Consider the following 17,954-nt stretch of genomic DNA (forward strand, 5'->3'; position numbering starts at 1 on the left):
ATCTGATTTACTCTTTTAAAAGATCACTCTTGGGGCACCTGGGTGGCTCAGTCGGTTGGGCATCTGCCTTAAGCTCAGGTCATGATCCCAGGGTCCCGGGATCCGAGCCCCACATCGGGCTCCCTGCTCAGCAGGGAGTCTTCTTCTCCCTCTGCCCCTTCCACCAGCTCATGCTTGCGTGCTCTCACTCTCTCAAATAAATAAATAAAATCTTTCAAAAAAATAGTCATTGTGGGCACCGGGTGGCTCAGTCGTTAAGCATCTGCCTTCGGCTTAGGTCATGATCCCAGGGTCTTGGCATCGAGCCCCACATTGGGCTCTCTGCTCAGCGGGAAGCCTGCTTCTCCCTCTCCCACTCCCCCTGCTTGTGTTCCCTCTCTCGCTGTGTCTCTCTCTGTCAAATAAATAAATAAAAATCTTAAAAAAATAGTCACTGTATTCCTTTGAAAAAAAATAAAATAAAAGATCACTCTGGATGATATGTGGGAATGGGTGGAAGAAAGGAGAAAAGTGAAGGCAGAAAGACCAACTAAAAGTTTACTGAACTTTTTTTTTTTTTAAAGATTTTTAAAATTTATTTATTTGACAGAGAGACAGTGAGAGAGGGAACACAAGCAGGGGACGGGGGAGAGGGAGAAGCAGGCTTCCCGCGGAGCAGGGAGCCCGACGCGGGGCTCAATCCCAGGACCCTGGGATCATGACCTGAGCTGAAGGCAGAGGCTTAACAACTGAGCCACCCAGGCGCCACCTTACTGAACTTTTCTAGACAAGAGATGGTATACTGATGAAGATGAGAAAAGTGGATGTATTTACATGCAGAACTCTGTAGGAAACCATGCAGGGCTTACTAATGGATTAAATGTGGAAAGTGAAAGAACGGAGAATCCAAAATGACTCCTAGTTTTCTGGCTTGAACAACCAGAAGGATGGTGATAGGAAAAGGCAAATTTAGGGATGAATATAGAGTCCTAGCTTAGATTTTTTTGGTTTGAGGTGCCTATTAAACATCAAGTAGAGAAGCCAAGTAGTCAACTGTATATACAAGTATGGAGCACAGAAGAGAGGTGGAAGGCTAAATATTTATATTTGGAAATCATAGGCAAATGGATGATATGTTAGTTTGCTACTGCTACATAACCATTACTATCATTCACTGGCATAAAGCAACAGTAATTTTTTTTAAGCATGGAGCCCAACATGGGGCTTGAACTCACAATCCTGAGATCAAACCTGAGCTGAGATCAAGAGTCAGATGCTTAACCAACTGGGCCACCCAGGTGCCCCAACAATAATTTATTTTTTTTAAGATTTTATTTATTTATTTTACAGAGAGAGACAGAGCGAAAGAGGGAACACAAGCAGGGGGAGTGGGAGCGGGAGAAGCAGGCCCCCGCTGAGCAGGGAGCCCGATGCAGGGCTCGATTCCAGGACCCTGGGATCATGACCTGAGCCAAAGGCAGACGCTTAACGACTGAGCCACCCAGGTGCCCCAACAATAATTTATTTTTGCTCACATCTGCAGATTGGCTGGGGTTCAATCGAGGCATCTCTGCTTCTATCTGTAGGGCCAGGGGAGTGCCTGTACTCTGTATGCCTCATCCTCCTGGGACCAGCAGGCCAGACAGGCAATGGCAGAGGCTCAAGTGAGGGAGAGGAAACATTCAAGGTCTTGAGAAAGTCCTAGGAAATGAAAACAGGTATCAAAGAGATATCTGTGCTGTCATGTTCACTACAGTATTATTCACAATAGCCAAGATAGGGAAACAACCTAAGTGTCCTTCAGTAGATAAAGAATATATCTATATATTCTAGATATAGATATAGATATAGGAACATTATTTAGCCATGAGAAAGAAGAACATACTACCATTTGTGACAACATGGATGGAACTTGAGGGCATTATGCTTAGTAAGTCAGAGAAACACAAACACTGTATGATCTTACTTATTTGTAAAATCTAAAAAAACCAAACTCAAACTCATAAAAACAGAATAGAATGGTCGTTACGTGGGGCCAAGGTGTGGGAGAGTCGGATAGATGTTGTTACAGGATAGAAACTTGCACCTAGAAGATGAGCAAGTTCTGGAGATCTAATGCACAGCATAGTGATTATTGTCCACAATACTGTATTATACACTTCAAAGCTGCTAAGAGACTAGATATTAAATGTTCTTAACACACAAAAAAGATAATCATATGAAGTGATAGAACTGTTAGCTAAATCCACAGTAGTAATGATATTGCAATATATAAATATATCAAATCAATACATCATATACCTTAAACTTATACAATGTTTTTTTAAAGATATTATTTATTTATTTGACAGAGAGAGAACAAGAGAGCATAAGCAAGGGGAGCAGCAGAGGGAGAAGGAGAAGCAGGCTTCTTGCTGAGCAGGGAGCCCGATGCGGGGCTCAATCCCAGGATCCTGGGATCATGACCTGAGCTGAAGGAAGCCACTTAACCAACTGAGCCACCCAGGCATCCCAACTTATACAATGTTACATGTCAATTATATCTCAATTTTTTAAAAAGTGCTGGGCCCATGATATGCCTTTAATTTCACCAGTATATCATTACCCAAAGCAAGTTACATGGCCAAGACTCAGCCTATGACGACACCCTGAATTCAGGAACTGGGGGGAGCGAAATTGGGGTCTGTAATTTAGTCCACCACAGATGAGATCAGCCAGGGTAAGAATGTAAACAGTAAAAAGAGCCAGGCTTGGACAAATTCCCAAGGTACTTCAGCATTTACCTGTCAACCAGAAGAGGAAAAAACAGCAAGAATTTAGGAGGAGCAAGTGCAGTTGGAGAATAATTAAGAGAACATGAGAAAAATAAGAGAGAACAGTGTTTCAAGGAGACTGCCAGATGTTGCCGAGATATCAAGGGGATGTGAACAGAGAGAGGACTATGGTAACTGACAACATGGTCCACCAATCTAGGTGTTCCATAACAGGACACCAGGACAGGTGAGAGGGTAAAACCCCGCTGTTTCATCCTGGGTTCTCAGACAGCAAGAAAACAAATTATGTTTGGACAATAAACAAAACAAAACAAAAACACACCACTCTGTCAGGAATGGTGGAATAAGAAGTTGAGTGCTTATTAGGTTAAGGCCAGACTGTTGAAGTTCTTCAACACCTGCCTAGGGAGTTGGAACTTGGTCTTTAAACAACAGGGAATCGTTCAAAGCTTTTTGAGCAGAGGAGAGATAAATATCAAGTTTGGGATCTAAATGCAGTGTAAGATGGATTTGAGAGAGAGGAGACTGGTGACAAAGAAGCAGGTTATCCTAGTTCTGTTACTCACACCTCTTGCTCAGATCCTCACCTCTGAGAGAGACTTAAGTTCCCTAGATCAAGTTCCTGATGCTTGTTACTATTAAAATCTTTCTTGCCTGCTTCTTCCTTGCCTGGCTGACCTTAGTTGACTTATGATAACTTTCTAATCAAAATCTGGGTCCTGACCCTCTGCCTCCACCTTCCATCTCAGCACTCACTCATTTAGAAGTATAACCTTTCCTTTTGTGTCCATGTAGGAAACTCCTCTGCCAATGGGCTTCAGATGGCAGCATGAAACCACAGCCTGGCTTGTTCACAATTCCAGGCTGCTATTCAGACCTGTTCCCCCCAGTCCCTGTTGCTCTCCTTCCCTCAGCCCATCCCTGCCTATTCTCCCAGAGCACACTGGAAAGTTCACAGAGTTCAGAACATGCTGGTATCCTCCAATTTACTAACATAGGCTCTATTCTTTCCCTAGTCCTCCTCATCTCAGGCTTGACCTTTGTTATCTACCCTGTGCAAATGCTCTTCCTACTTGAAGTTTCTTTTGGCCCATTAGTGACTCTCAGCAGGGGGATGAGGTAGGGATAGGGTGTGAGCAAGCAATGATCTTAAAAAGCAACCACTTTGTCTACTATGTCGTTCAATCTGCACCATTTTCCAAGAAGACTAAAAGGCAAATATGTCAACAAATGTCTCACATAGTGAAATATCACCATTGGTATTACATAGTAATTTGGATTGGAAATTTTTTCCTACATTCTCATGCCTGGACTTCCAACAGATCTACAGAAAGATGAACAGGTGTTGTTTCTAGAACACAAGGATTACTTGAAATGAGCTAGGGTTTAAAATGAGAAGTCATTATTAGGGGCACCTGGGCGGCTCAGCCGTTAAGCGTCTGCCTTCGGCTCGGGTCATAATCCCGGGGTCCTGGGATCGAGCTCCGCATCGGGCTCCCTGCTCTGCTGGAGGCCTGCTTCTCCCTCTCCCACTCCCCCTGCTTGTGTTCCCTCTCTCGCTGTCTCTCTCTCTCTGTCAAATAAATAAATAAAATCTTTAAAAATAAATAAATAAAATAAAATAAAATGAGAAGTCATTATTAGATATATGCCAGGATTCTTCTTGTTAATTTTATAGGGCCATCATGTTTTTCCCTAACACATACATCTTCAGTTGCTATGCATGGTATTTTCCTGTTGCCAAATATTCTTTAGCTGACTGGTGCTAGCAGGAAATGGAGAAAAATATAAAATTGGAAATTAGGAAGTAATGACATCAGTGTTCAAATCACAAAAGACAAGGTGGAAACAAATATTCTGCCTTAGCCCTGATTTACACTGTTAACAAAAGACTGGAGTCGGCAAAATTAGAAATTGCTAACTCTTCTCGGTCACTACCATTTAGTAAAAATTTATTTCCCTGACCTCAATGGTACTTCATTTGGCCATAGCGCTCACTGGGAAATTGGCAGTGACACATGAACTCTCTCAGATTGCACCACTCCTGGGTTCTGGCTGCATCTCCTGGCCACAGAAGCCGTTTGTGATCTCTGCCTCTTCCTTCAGTTTTTGCTCTGGAAATACGGCAAAGTGTAACAAAGCTGCCCACCTGATGACAGAGCAACTCAGAGCTGCCTTGTTCTCACATTACATTAGGCACCTTCAGAAGCAGCTTTAACTCTGGCCTCTGCTCTCAGTCACATATTTCATTATGTGACTGCCTTCAGAGATTACTAGACTGAATCACTCTTGTCTGACAGGGACCAGAGGGGAGTACAAGGCTGATGCTCCATGCTATTCCCTTCATCCATACATCCCTCTAGTGGCAAAAGTCTGGTAAACTCTGATGTCCTTTGTTGCCTCAGGAGTTAGTTACAGTTCTCAGAGTGGCTCCACACTATCTTTGTCAAGAGTGACTCATGGCATTTACTCCACTAAGGATCCAATATTGCTTGCATAGATCGTATCTTATAGCTTTTCCAAACAACCTTCTTGAATTTAACTTGCATAAGGCCCTAAAATATCATAGTAGGGAAGCTAGCTTAAAGGAACGCACCACAGTCACACTCAAAGCTGACCCTTGATTCTGTCATTTGGGTCTCTGAGACAGGACATGGGCCTACTGACTCTTTTTTAGCCTCATGTCTTAAAATGTGTTTTTTGCCTTTCCTCCATGACTTCCACCTGTCCATATTACTACCCCCTGATGAAACAGGAACACGTGAGAAAACCAGCCCTGAGTATCTCTTGGTTTCTCCAACATAGACCTATAACACCATGGGTTACATTGGTAAAGAAATGGAGTCCATGACTAGAGCCTGTGTCAGTCAAGTCACTTCAAATATTTATTGAGCACCTTCTTTATGCCCAATATCAAGGAGATCTTGGCAGCCAGCTATTAACACTAGTCCCAACAGGTTTCCCTGAAAGCATGATTATATCACATGCTTTTCACAGCCCTCACTGCCTTCCAGTAATTATGGAGCAACACTGGGTAACTGTGGACTGTTGAATGGAGCAAGCCTGGGCCACAGATGAACCAAAAGCAGATGCAGTAGAGCTAACTCCTCCATCCCTCTTGAATCCTCCAAAAAGCTCAGAGTAAACAGGACCTTTATGTTATGGTCATTATTTTGTGCTCCCCTCCTTTGCTTCATCACCTCCTATCTGTTGCTTAGACTGTAAACACAGACCAAATGTCAAGACACTGATAGAGTCGCCAGGAAACCCAGCTCCAGGTGCCAGACCTACCTTTGTGCTTTTGGACTGTTGCTGTTTGTGTAGAGATGGCAGGGAAAAGTGCCACATGGCTCAGTGCTCCTTTGCTTCCTGCTCTGTTAGGTATTAAACCCCAGCAACCTGCTCAAGGCTCAGTCTCCCTCACTAGAGCTAACTCACTAGAACACTAACCCCCAACTTAATGTCCCTTGAGCACAGTCCTCTCCTCTTCTCTTCTTGCCTCTTCTCTTTTCTTCCCAAGATCCTGTGAGCTAAATACCATCATATAATAAGCAAGAAATGTATAATGCAGAGATTTCTCTTCTTTATAGTTCTACTCATATGGAAAAAAAAAGAATTGTTGATTATCTTAACCTACACATAACTTGTAGAACAGAAAGATTCCTGTCAAATAATCCTCCCTTAATAGATTCCCTTCATTATTATAAACTAAGACATGACCTTCAAGCATTAGTACCCAGACAATACAACATTTGTGTGTTATTTAATTAGCTTATTGCTTTTGTTAATGTACATTCCTGTGGTTCTACCACTTTCCACTCAAACTTTAAAAAAATACTACATGGTATTAAAAAAATTTTTTATCAATGTATCCATACTTTTGCTTCATTTAAAAAAAATTTTTTTTCCAGCCAGGATCTCTCAATGTTTTGAAGTTATCTCATAACAATGGCTAATTTATTAAGTCCTGGAAAATTATAACAACAATAAGCCTTTGTGCAAAGTTGGCATGCTGGAGATTCTTGGTTTAAAAAAAAAAAAAAAGAATGTGATAGATCTACCAGAGACCACTGTCTTTCTGTACCATCTAATCCCCATTATGAAGTGATTCTTATCAAACTGGGAAGTGATCATGCGGCAGCCTAAACAACGCTGGAAAAACTAATTCAATAAATCAGAAGGGTTATTCCATGTCATCTACATGCTCAAACAAGAGGGAGAGCACATTGGCTTTAATAAATCCTCAGTTTCCAGCCAAAGGCCTTTCAGAGCTCTTGGCTGCCTGATCAGATGTCTGGAATTATGAAAGTTTTTAGAGCTTAAGGAGGAAATTCTTATTTATCATAAAAAGAAGATTTGAACTGGACAAATTATTGAATATTCTATATAAGTATCTAAGAATCATGTAATTGTTTAATAATTATTATCTCATTTTACATATAAGGAAACTAAAACTAAAAAGAGTTAAGAAACTTGCTCATAGTTGGCAGTTAGGAAATGATGGATCTGCAAATGCTAATCTTTCTACAATGTCCACATCAGAACGCAGGACATCAGAGGGGGCGCTGGTTTCATCAGTGATTCCATCTCAGTTGGTCATCCAGCCTGGGCATGATGTATGTGACCAGGTGACTCAGATCACTGGGCTGATGAGGATGACAGTCATTTAGTGATTCAGCAAATATTACTGAGCAACTACTATGTGTCAGGCACTGTTCTAGGTGCTAGAGATAGAGCAGTGAATAAATGGACAAAATCCCTTTTCTTCACTGAGTTTACATTCTACTGAAGGGAAACAAACAAATAAGTACATAACGTCAGGTAGTGATAAGCACTGTGAAGAAAAAGAAGGATAAGAGGAAAAGAGAAAACTTCAATGGTGGTGCTCCCCTATTTAGATGGTCAGGGAAGTGCTCTCTGATAAGAAGACATTTGAGCAAAGACTGAAGGAAATGAGGGGAGGGAGAAGAAAGTGAACCATGTCCTATTTGGGGAAAGAGCATTTCAGCCAGAGTGAAGGCCCCCAAGTAAAGGGCCTAAGCAGGATGCTCTGTACATTTCGGGAAAAGCACTGAAGATGCCCGCATGGCTGCAGCAGAGTAAGCAAAGGGGAGAGTTAAAAGAGATGAGGTGGAATGGATGGCAAGGAGTGAGACAACCATGAAAGGCCCTTTGGATCCTATAAACATTTTGGGTTTTACTCTATGTGAGATGGGAAGTCCTTGGGAGGTTTTCAGCACAGTGACATACTGGTTTATGTTTTAAGAGTTCTACTGATAATTAGCCAGTTGACTTGGATGCCTCTAGGCAGCAAGGCCCCAAACTACAAACAGAATGAGTGGTAGGGCAATAGTACAAAGAACATGGGCTTTGGAATTAGACAGATCTGTGTCCAGACCTCAGGCTCCATCCCCAGCTCATTCTATTATATTTGCACTAGTTATATAACCTCTTTGAAACTCAGTTTCCTCAACTACAAAAAGAGAATAATATAACCTGCTCTATAGCTATTAATTAAATGAGATATGTATAAAGCACCTAAAATATTACTGTATTTTATTAGCACTAAAAAATAAAAATAACCAACCATTAATTAATTTAGTGATTAATTATTGAATTATTTTATCATTATCAAAAATAATAAAGGCAAGACCCGAACTGGATAATATTTCTTCTCTGCTTCTAGAATAATAACAATAACAAATTAATAGTGGGGAAAATAAAGGATGTACTCTTTCTCTTTAAAAAAAACTTTGGGGCACCTGGGTGGCTCAGTCATTAGGCACCTTCAGCTCAGATCATGGTCCCAGGGACCTGGGATTTTTAAAAAAAAATAAACAAATTAATTAAAAAAAACTTTGCATTTTTGGAAATTTTCAAAGATATACAAAATTAAAGCAAGTTCTCTAACGAGACCCATGTATACAGTCTCAATAATGAGCATTTATCCAATCTTATTTCATCTTATTTTTTCTGGAATATTTTAAAGCAAATCCCAAATATATTTCCTTTTTTTTTTTTAAGGATTTTATTTATTTATTTGACAGAGAGAGACACAGCGAGAGAGAGGGAACACAAGCAGGGGGAGTGGAAGAGAGAGAAGCAGGCTTCCCGCTGAGCGGGGAGCCCAATGTGGGGCGCTCAATCCCAGGACCCTGGGATCATGACCTGAGCCAGAGGCAGATGCTTAACGACTGAGCCACCCAGGTCCCCCCCAAATATATTTTCATTTCAGCTATAAATACTTCAGTTTTTATCCCCAACAGAAAAGAATTTTTTTTAACACAACCCAATACAATGAACATATCTAACAAAACTAACAATCACTTCTTAATATCATCTAGTATGCAGTCCGTGGTCAAATTTTTCAGCTGTCTCAAAAATATCTTTTTACAGTTGTTTTGCTCAAATCAGGATCGAAACCAAGCCCATAGATTGCACTTGGCTGATATGGCTCTCAAGTCCCCTTTTATCTGTGACAGTTCCTCCTTCTTTTTTTCCTCCCATGACTTGTTTTGGAAGAAATTGTCATTTGAAGGATATGCTCTATTAATGACAGGTTAGTAATGTTCCCTCCACAGGCAAAGGACATCAAACCTACTTATTACACTATAGACACATTCCAAGTGCTTTCATTCCAATTTTAGTATATGTGGTGCCAAAGCGAGCACCCCAAGTGCTTTCAAAGAGGAGTAAGGGGAATGTTTTCTACTCCCAAGAGAGGAAGTTAACACTATCAACTCTTGTAGAGAAAATACACTTAATATAAAGAGATGGCCTTAAACTCCTTAAGATGGACATAAAGGACTGTCATGAAATAGACTGTAAGACCTAATGGCTTTCTTCCAGTCCTAGAATTCTCTGGGACCAATCTCAGATGTGTATTTAGATGATCACCATGGAATAATGACCAACAGAATTTCCTGTTTTCTGTTAAAGAGCAATCAGAAATTCTTCTTTGTTGATAAGAAATTACAAGAATATTTCTTGTCCTAGTGAAAGGGGACAGGTCAGTTATTACTGTGAAAGCCTATACTGACCTTAAAACTGATAGCCCAATTGGATTAGCTGAGATAAATTCAACTCTGGAGTCCTAACTAGAGCTACTTGGCTTTCATCAATTCTTTCAGGTAATTCAATAGAACAATACCCAAAAGAATTAAAGGGATACTGATAAATTCTGAATGAGCAGAAGAGATTTTTTGAAATAAGAGGAAAAAAGCAAGATAAATGTAGCTCCTGTTGATTCTATATCATGGTATGAGTAGGTTTTGTCAAAGGATCACTTGCAGAAGTAACTACTTCAAGATCTTGACCAAGAATTGACTTCTGGAAGCAAGTCAAAACTTAAATTTAGATATTGGTTCCCATACACATTATTTAACCATCAAATACAATATTCCTTTATAGACCTTAATAAAAGGCCAAAATTATAAATGAAGTGTTTGTATTCATTACAAATTATTTTGGACTTGGGGAATCTTTTGAAATGTCCATGTGAGTCAACATGGGGTGGGAGCTGGAAAAAGAAAGCATGGTCTCCCACTCATAGCTAATTCTGGCTCTGGTAATCAGGGAAACACAAGAGACAGCCAAGTATGGACTGGCAACCCCAACTAGCTTGTTTTGTCATTTTGCCTTTCACTCAATAATCAACCTTCCTTGGGCATTCATTAGAGTGTGACCTAGCCCTAGGTCCACTGTGTTCTGAGTATACTAATTCTTCATCAAAATGTGAGGCCAGGAGTCTGGTTTAACACTGACATTCATTTTTAATTAAGATGGATAATTCAGAAAGATGTTATTGTTGGCAAACAAACCACAAAAGGAAATCAGTGGTCTATGGGACACAAGGCAGGATGGTGCAGAGAAAAGAGAGACAGGAGAAGAAAATAGGAGAAAGAAAGAACATTTTTGTTTTGCTTTGTTTTTAAGTATCCCAAATATCTGATGAAAAGGAAAATAGAAGAAAGGGAAGAAATGAAGGAAAAGAAATTATAGTGATAGCTTTAGGTTCAAAGATGCCTTTAAAAGTTGGCACATGTGGGGTGCCTGGGTGGTTCAGTTGGTCGAGCATCCGACTCTTGATTTCGGCTCAGGTCATGATCTCAGGGTCGTGGGGTCGAATCCCAAGTAAAGCCCTGCATTGGGCTCCATGCTCAGCTGGTAGTCTGCTGGAGATTCTCCCCCCATCACTTCTCACTCTCTCTAAAATAAATAAATCTTTAAATAAATAAACAAAAAAAAGTTGGCACATGTGGGGCACCTGGATGGCTCAGCTGGTTGAGCATCCAACTCTTGGTTTTGGCTCAGGTCATGATCTCATGGGTCATGGGATGGAGCCCCGCATCGGCCTCCATGCTCAGTGGAGAGTCTGTTTAAGGATTTTCTCTCTCTGCCCCCGCCCCCCCACTAGCGCACACATGCGTGCTTGCTCTCTCTAAAATAAGTAAACAAATCTTTAAAAGTTGGCACATGTAAGATTGTGGGGAAAAACTTCAAGTCTCCTACATGCTGGGCTGATTGGAGGGAAGTGGGGAGGCGGAGGGTAGCCCAGTATGTGCTTCATCAGTACTGACAGGAGGAGTGAAGGAGGCTCTGTCTTGGATCAGGCCTTTCCCACATAAGCACAAGGCTGAGCTGTTCGACTGGGCTTGGTCTTTGGGGTGTGGAAAAGACAAGCCCAATCCATTCAACCTACAAATGCTTTTTATAGCTATTCATGTTTGTTAAGGCCTGGAATTGATAGAAAGCAGTGCAATTTTTAATCCTTCAATTTCAAATCTCAATAGGAGGAATTTTGGTTAGCTGTGACCAAGATTCTATAATAAGTTGCTTTAAAAAGAAGAAAAAAAAAACCTGAAAAGTGGCAACTGATAGGGCTGTTCCTTAAAAAAAAAAAAGCATAATGTATTGGTTCTGTTTCTTCAAACTGGAATCACTAAGACCAATGGAAAAATACAAGAAGACAAATTTCATCTCAGTACTTAAGCAAGAACATTTTTTTTTAAGATTTTATTTATTTATCCAACACAGAGAGAGAGAACACAACAGGGGGAGCAGCAGAGGGAGAAGGAGTCTCCCCACTGAGCAGGGAGCCCACATGGGGCTCGATCCTAGGACCCTGGATTCATGACGTGAGCCGAAGGCAGACACTTAATGGACTGAGCCACCCAGGTGCCATTTTCTAATGCTTTTATCAAATTAATCATGAAACTCTTTGAAGAGGTAAGATATATGACACTGAAAATTATCAAGAAGAGATAACTTCCTGTCAGAAAAACTGAACGTGAGTGGTTTCCAACCTTTGTAGGACTATGAAGACCACTGTGAGGTTTAGTTAGGATCCCCAGGTTAGTATTGTGGCCTAATATCCATTAAGAAACCATGATGACTTATGTTACAGACTTGTCCATTTAAAAATCATTAAAATAGTAAATTTTATGTTGTTTAAAGTTTACCATAATAAAAAAACAAGAAACCATGCCAATTAGAGAGAACCCTGTCTCTAATTCTCCAGTTTCTCAGGAGTCCTGAGCCAATAGGTTGAAAACTACTGGTATAAAACAATCTCCTCTTTCGTTAACCTTTAAATCTCTACTGTGTGATTAGAAACAAAAACCCGGGTCAGGAATAATATTTGGCTACAGATAATATGGTAAAGTATGAAAAGTTCATCCCATGCTGACTTGATCACAAGAAGACAGACTTAGGATCTTTTTCACGTAACCCAATATGCCCTTGACCAGAATAAGAAGGTGATTGATACATGTTGATTTGTCATTCTAGGTTTGGACTTTTGCTCCTATTGTACAAAAAGGAAAAAAAAAGAAAAGCACACTTTTATAAGTTCTTGGGAAGGAGTATTTAGGGGCATCTAAAATGGGACTATGAGTCACTAGTTTAAAATAAAGAGGCTTTGCTTTAATATCACACTCAATTTTGCTCTTATAAAAGAATAGTCAGATAGTTAACAATTTACCTGATATCTTGGGTGCCTGCCAAGGTACTTGCTGATTTCATTCTAAAATGTGTCCTTCCAGGGGGTACAAAATGAGAACCGTTCCTCTGTTTTGCATCTGTATTTGATACACTTTCTTTTAAGGACGGAGTCAGGGGAAGAGGGGGATCTTTCATAGTTAGCTATGCTATTTGACAACAAAGAGCCTCTGAATAATCAGGTTTTTTTTTTTTTCTTCTCTACTTGGCCCCCAACTGAGCAGGCTGAAATCCTTTCCTACCTGGAGCGCTGCAGGGGGTGTGACAAGTGGAGATATCACTGGACATTTGCATTTAAAGAATTAATAAAAATTCCTCGTTTGCCTGAAAGCCCCATGAAGTTTATAACCTTGACGTTTTATAACCCCCTACACTGGTTTCCCTCCTGGTATGGCCAAACAAACCAACATAAATCTGTATCTTAAAGAATGCAATTAGTAATGTGCTACTGGACCGCATACTGGAACTATGCAGTTCCCTGGCCACAGAATTTCACAAAAGGGAAACAAACAATACAGAACAATGAAAAGCATTTCCTAAGCTATATTAACCTTTAGGTCACCCATATTAATGACAACTATTCCATGTGAACATTTCTTAACTCAAGCAAACAATCTATTGAGAACAAAAGGTCAAAACCACCTTTCTTTGATGTTAACATAGAAAACCTTCTTTTCACTTATTCTTGCCTAGAAATTGATATTATTTGTGCTTCCTGGGGATGATTTGCAAGGTTTAGTTTGTAAATCTACCTTCAGGTTCCCTGAGACCCATCCCTACAGTAGTACCTGCGCCCAGTCTGCCTCTGTGGTCCAGTACTTAGGGCAACACAGAAAGAGCTAAATTAGAGCTGTTGCCAAGATCATTAGACCCCTGAGAATGGGTCTTGCCAGTGGAAAGTGACAGGTTCTACCATCAACACCCTGCAGCGTGGGAGGAACACTGGGAAGGGGGTACCTATGAAAAATTCAAGAATGTTTCCTGAGCCAAGGGAGAGAAAGGGAAGCTATCCCTGAGCCTGGCACTGAAGAAGACAGAGAACACAGGACACTCCACAGTCCTGCTCCTCTTGTGTAACCTTAAAAAAATAATTTCTTGGAAGACAAGTGGAGTCCCAAACTGGTGAGGCCAACCCAAGCACTCTCCAGAGGTGACTGACATTTCTAGTCACTGTGTTGCTTGAGGAGGTTTGGGAAGGGGGCTGAGGAGTGGTTACCAAACATTAAAACCTGAGAAAGTCCCCAAGACCAGCAGCACCACTAGGAGCTGCCAGGGAAGTTCTGGCTGATAGGAATGATTCCCAAGAGCAGCAGTGTCACATTGTCTTGAGGGATACTGAAGTCAGTCTTTACCGGCTACTTAACATCTGGGTGTGGAGTAGGGAGGGAAAAGAATGGTCTTTTCTACTTTTGGGAACTCCTCTATGCTCTCAAGCCCTTTTACCCTAAACCAGGTGGATCCTTGACTCCAAAATTATTTCCTGTTATTCCCCCCCCCCCCCCCGATAAATCCTTGCAGACTTCAACCTTGCCACCACTTAATGTCCCTCATGAGACAGCCACTCTACTAAGCATGGCTTTCTTCATCTTGGTCACCACCACTACTCCTACTGCTCTGGCCTTGGGGATAAGGCATCACCTTCCCCCCTTTGCCACATCTTTTTAAGCATGTAACAGGTCCTTGCAGTGTTTCATCACAACAGACTACCACCTCTATTGAGACTTCAACCAAGGTTCAAAAGTGGCCAACTGGAAGAGAGCCTAAGGGTATCTCCTAAAATGTGAACTAAATGCATTAGAATTGTCTGGAGTGTTTGCTATAAACAAGGTTAAGGGCCCCACTTCACACTTTTATTCAATTAGAATTTCTGGAAGTGGGTCTCAGATATCTACATCAATAAAAATCTCCCCAAGAGATAATATGCACACCAATATTTGAATCACTGGCATGAGAAGTAATTTACTTCTGCTATAAGATATGGCTTCTCCCAGAGCCTACAGGACAAGAAGCCAACATTCAGGGAGCCTCAGGGAACCTCCATGCCTAGATTTCAACCTGCCTTCATGTGGCAAACTCTTGACTCACCCCCACCACTGGTAGCGTACTGGCATGTCCATGCAGCCAAGCCCAAGCAAAATGCCAAAAAGTCCAGTAAGAGAAGAGTTCTCTCTCTTGCCTTCAGTCTAAGGCTCACCCAAGTCCTGCCTTATTTCCAGTCCCAGGACTTGCCTCTCTGAGATGAGTGACAACGGAATTCCCACTGTCCTCATGGAAACCACTACCCCCCACTCACAAAGGTATAATCTTGTTCTGAGAGTCTCAAGGATATCACTTCAATATATTTTCAAAAGTCTGGGTCATTCCTTTCCCAAATAACATCACAGCTCAGGCATTAACAGTCCGAACTCAGCTTCACCAAGTCTAATCCAGTTCTTTTTATAGTCTCTCCTCTGTTGTAAGATAAAGATAAGGCCTATATCCCCTTTCCTGTAATTCTCTTGGTCCTAACTCAGACAATGTAGTGAATCTTGCTTAAGTAGAACACAACGGCTCTCCCCAAGGAAAAAAGCAAGAACTAGCAGACAGAGGAGTCCTAATCCATACCTGGAAAAGAAGCATTTCAAATTCTTTGATTCTAAAATGGCATCAATGGTCAGAGAGACACCATCAATACAATGCAATTTAAAAAAAAAACCAATATATTAAATGTATACAAAAATGTTTTACTAAACAACAGCATAAAATAACATTACACTTTATTATGCAGTATTACAATCAAAGTTAAAGACTTTTCCTATTCATAAACTTCCAAATCACTTTTTTCTAAAGATTTCATCCATTTATTTGACAGAGAGAGAGACACAGTAAGAGAGGGAACACAAGCAGAGGGAGTGGGAGAGGAAGAAGCAGGCTCCCCGCTGGGCAGGAAGCCCAACTGGGGGCTTGATCCCAGGACCCTGGGATCATGACCTGAGCTGAAGGCAGACGCTTAATGACTTGAGCCACCGAGGCGCCCCTCCAAATTACTTTTTACAGACAGCATGATACATGGCATCAGCAACCTTGATTTGGCATACTTGCTGATCCTCTTTACCACCTTTAGGATTAACAAAATAATTTCAAAGCAGATTAATTAAAGAATACCAGGATGTATTCTGCACTCTGCATTTGTTTTTATTTTCTTAGTTGAATTGCATATGATGGGAAGTCAGACAGCTTTCCTTGAATATTATCCAGAAAATTTTGACATATTTACTGCCTGAATCTTTCATGATGTCTGAATCAGTCATACCAATTTTTCCTATATTTAGCAATTTTCATTGCCTTTAATTGCATTGCCCGGCCCATGATACATCACTGACAAAATGAAACGAAGTATTTGTGGGTGGCTCCCGTTCTTGGAACCTGGAAAGCATGTGGTTTTTGCTAACCAAGAAAATATGGACAGCAAATCAATCTTAGAATGACAAACTTTGGTTCCCTGAAAAAAATGTATATCCTATAGATCTATTTTCATGACCTTCAAATACACAGTAACTTTTCACTGCTACATGAAAGTGTAATCCTTTTTTTTTTTTTTTTAGATTTTATTTATTTACTTGACAGAGAAAGAGAGAGAGCACAAGCAGGGGGCAGAGGGAGAAGCAGGCTCCCCACCGAGCAGGGAGCCCAACGAGGAGCTCGATCCCAGGACCCTGGGATCATGCCCTGAGCTGAAGGCAGATGCTTAACTGACTGAGCCACCCAGGGGCCCCTGAAAGTGTAATCTTTTTGAAATTATTTTAAGTGACAATAAGGGACCCGAATTTAAATTTAAATATTTATAGTATTATGCAAATAACTCAACCAAAGTGACAATCAGATTATAGAAATTTCTACACATGGCTTAAGTTTCTATTAAGTAACTATGTAAAAAATTGTTTTGATGGGCAATTGTCTGATGGGCAGTTGGCAATTCCAGAATCATTAAAATATAAAAGGTAGGGCAGTGCCAAGATACAACTCTGCATGCACTATAAAGGATCTACTTTTTAACACAGGGAACATATATAAGTAGTTTACATTTAGAAAAAATATACCATGTACATGTGCGCACACACGCACACACACAGAGACACACACACATACACAAATCAGCTCTAGGAAGTGTAAAGGATTTAAATATGAAAAGCAAAACTTTACCACTCTACCTAGTGTTCTGTCAGTTGTCTTTTTCCTCTTTGGTTAGATTTATTCCTAGGTATCTTATGGTTTTTGGTGCAATTGTAAATGGGGTTGATTCCTTAATTTCTCTTTCTTCTGTCCCATTGTTAGTGTGTAGAAATGCAAATGATTTCTGTGCATTGATTTTTTTTTTTTAAAGATTTTATTTATTTATTTGAGAGAGACAATGAGATAGAGAGAGCATGAGAGGGGATAGGGTCAGAGGCAGAAGCAGACTCCCCGCCGAGCAGGGAGCCCGATGCGGGACTCGATCCTAGGACTCCAGGATCATGACCTGAGCCAAAGGCAGTCGCTTAACCAACTGAGCCACCCAGGCGCCCCTGTGCATTGATTTTTATATCCTGCCACTTTGCTGAATTCCTGTATGGGGTCTAGCAATTTTGGGGTGGAGTCTTTTGGGTTTTCCACATAGAGTATCATGTCATCTGCAAAGAGTGAGAGTTTGACTTCTTCTTTGCCAATTCCGACACCTTTTATTTCTTTTTGTTTTCTGATTGCTGAGGCTAGGATTTCTAGTACTATGTTGAACAACAGTGGTGAGAGTGGACATCCCTGCTGTGTTCCTGACCTTAGGGGAAAAGCTCTCAGTTTTTCCCGATTGAAAATGATATTCCCTGTGGGCTTTTCATATATGGCTTTTATGATATTGAGGTATGTTCCCTCTATCCCTACACTGTGAAGAGTTTTAATCAAGAATGGATGCTGTATTTTGTCAAATGCTTTTTCTGCATCTGTTGAGAGGATCATATGGTTCTTATCCTTTCTTTTATTGATGTAGTGTATCACATTGATTGATTTGCAGATGCTGAAACACCTTTGCAGCCCAGGAATAAATCCTACTTGGTCAAGGTAAATAATCCTTTTAATGGACTGTTAGATCCTATTGGCTAGTATCTTGGTGAGAATTTTGACATCCATGTTCATCAGGGATATTGGTCTGTAAACCCCCTTTTTGGCAGGGTCTTTGTCTGGTTTTGG

At 40.7% G+C, this 17,954-nt stretch overlaps 1 long non-coding RNA gene across 1 annotated transcript; it reads left to right on the forward strand.

Annotated features, from left to right (window-relative positions):
• The first annotated feature begins 595 nt into the window (after positions 1 to 595).
• Positions 596 to 15,302, forward strand: LOC135364400 (uncharacterized). Its single transcript, XR_010411389.1, has 2 exons — positions 596 to 11,930; positions 12,977 to 15,302. It is a non-coding gene; the product is annotated as an uncharacterized LOC135364400 (long non-coding RNA).
• The last annotated feature ends 2,652 nt before the right edge of the window (positions 15,303 to 17,954 follow it).

The sequence above is a fragment of the Mirounga angustirostris genome, unplaced genomic scaffold (genome assembly GCF_029215605.1).
Source record: "Mirounga angustirostris isolate CCGP_5_RB_7025 unplaced genomic scaffold, mMirAng1.0.hap1 SCAF_5, whole genome shotgun sequence".
Classification (NCBI taxonomy): Eukaryota; Metazoa; Chordata; class Mammalia; order Carnivora; family Phocidae; genus Mirounga; species Mirounga angustirostris.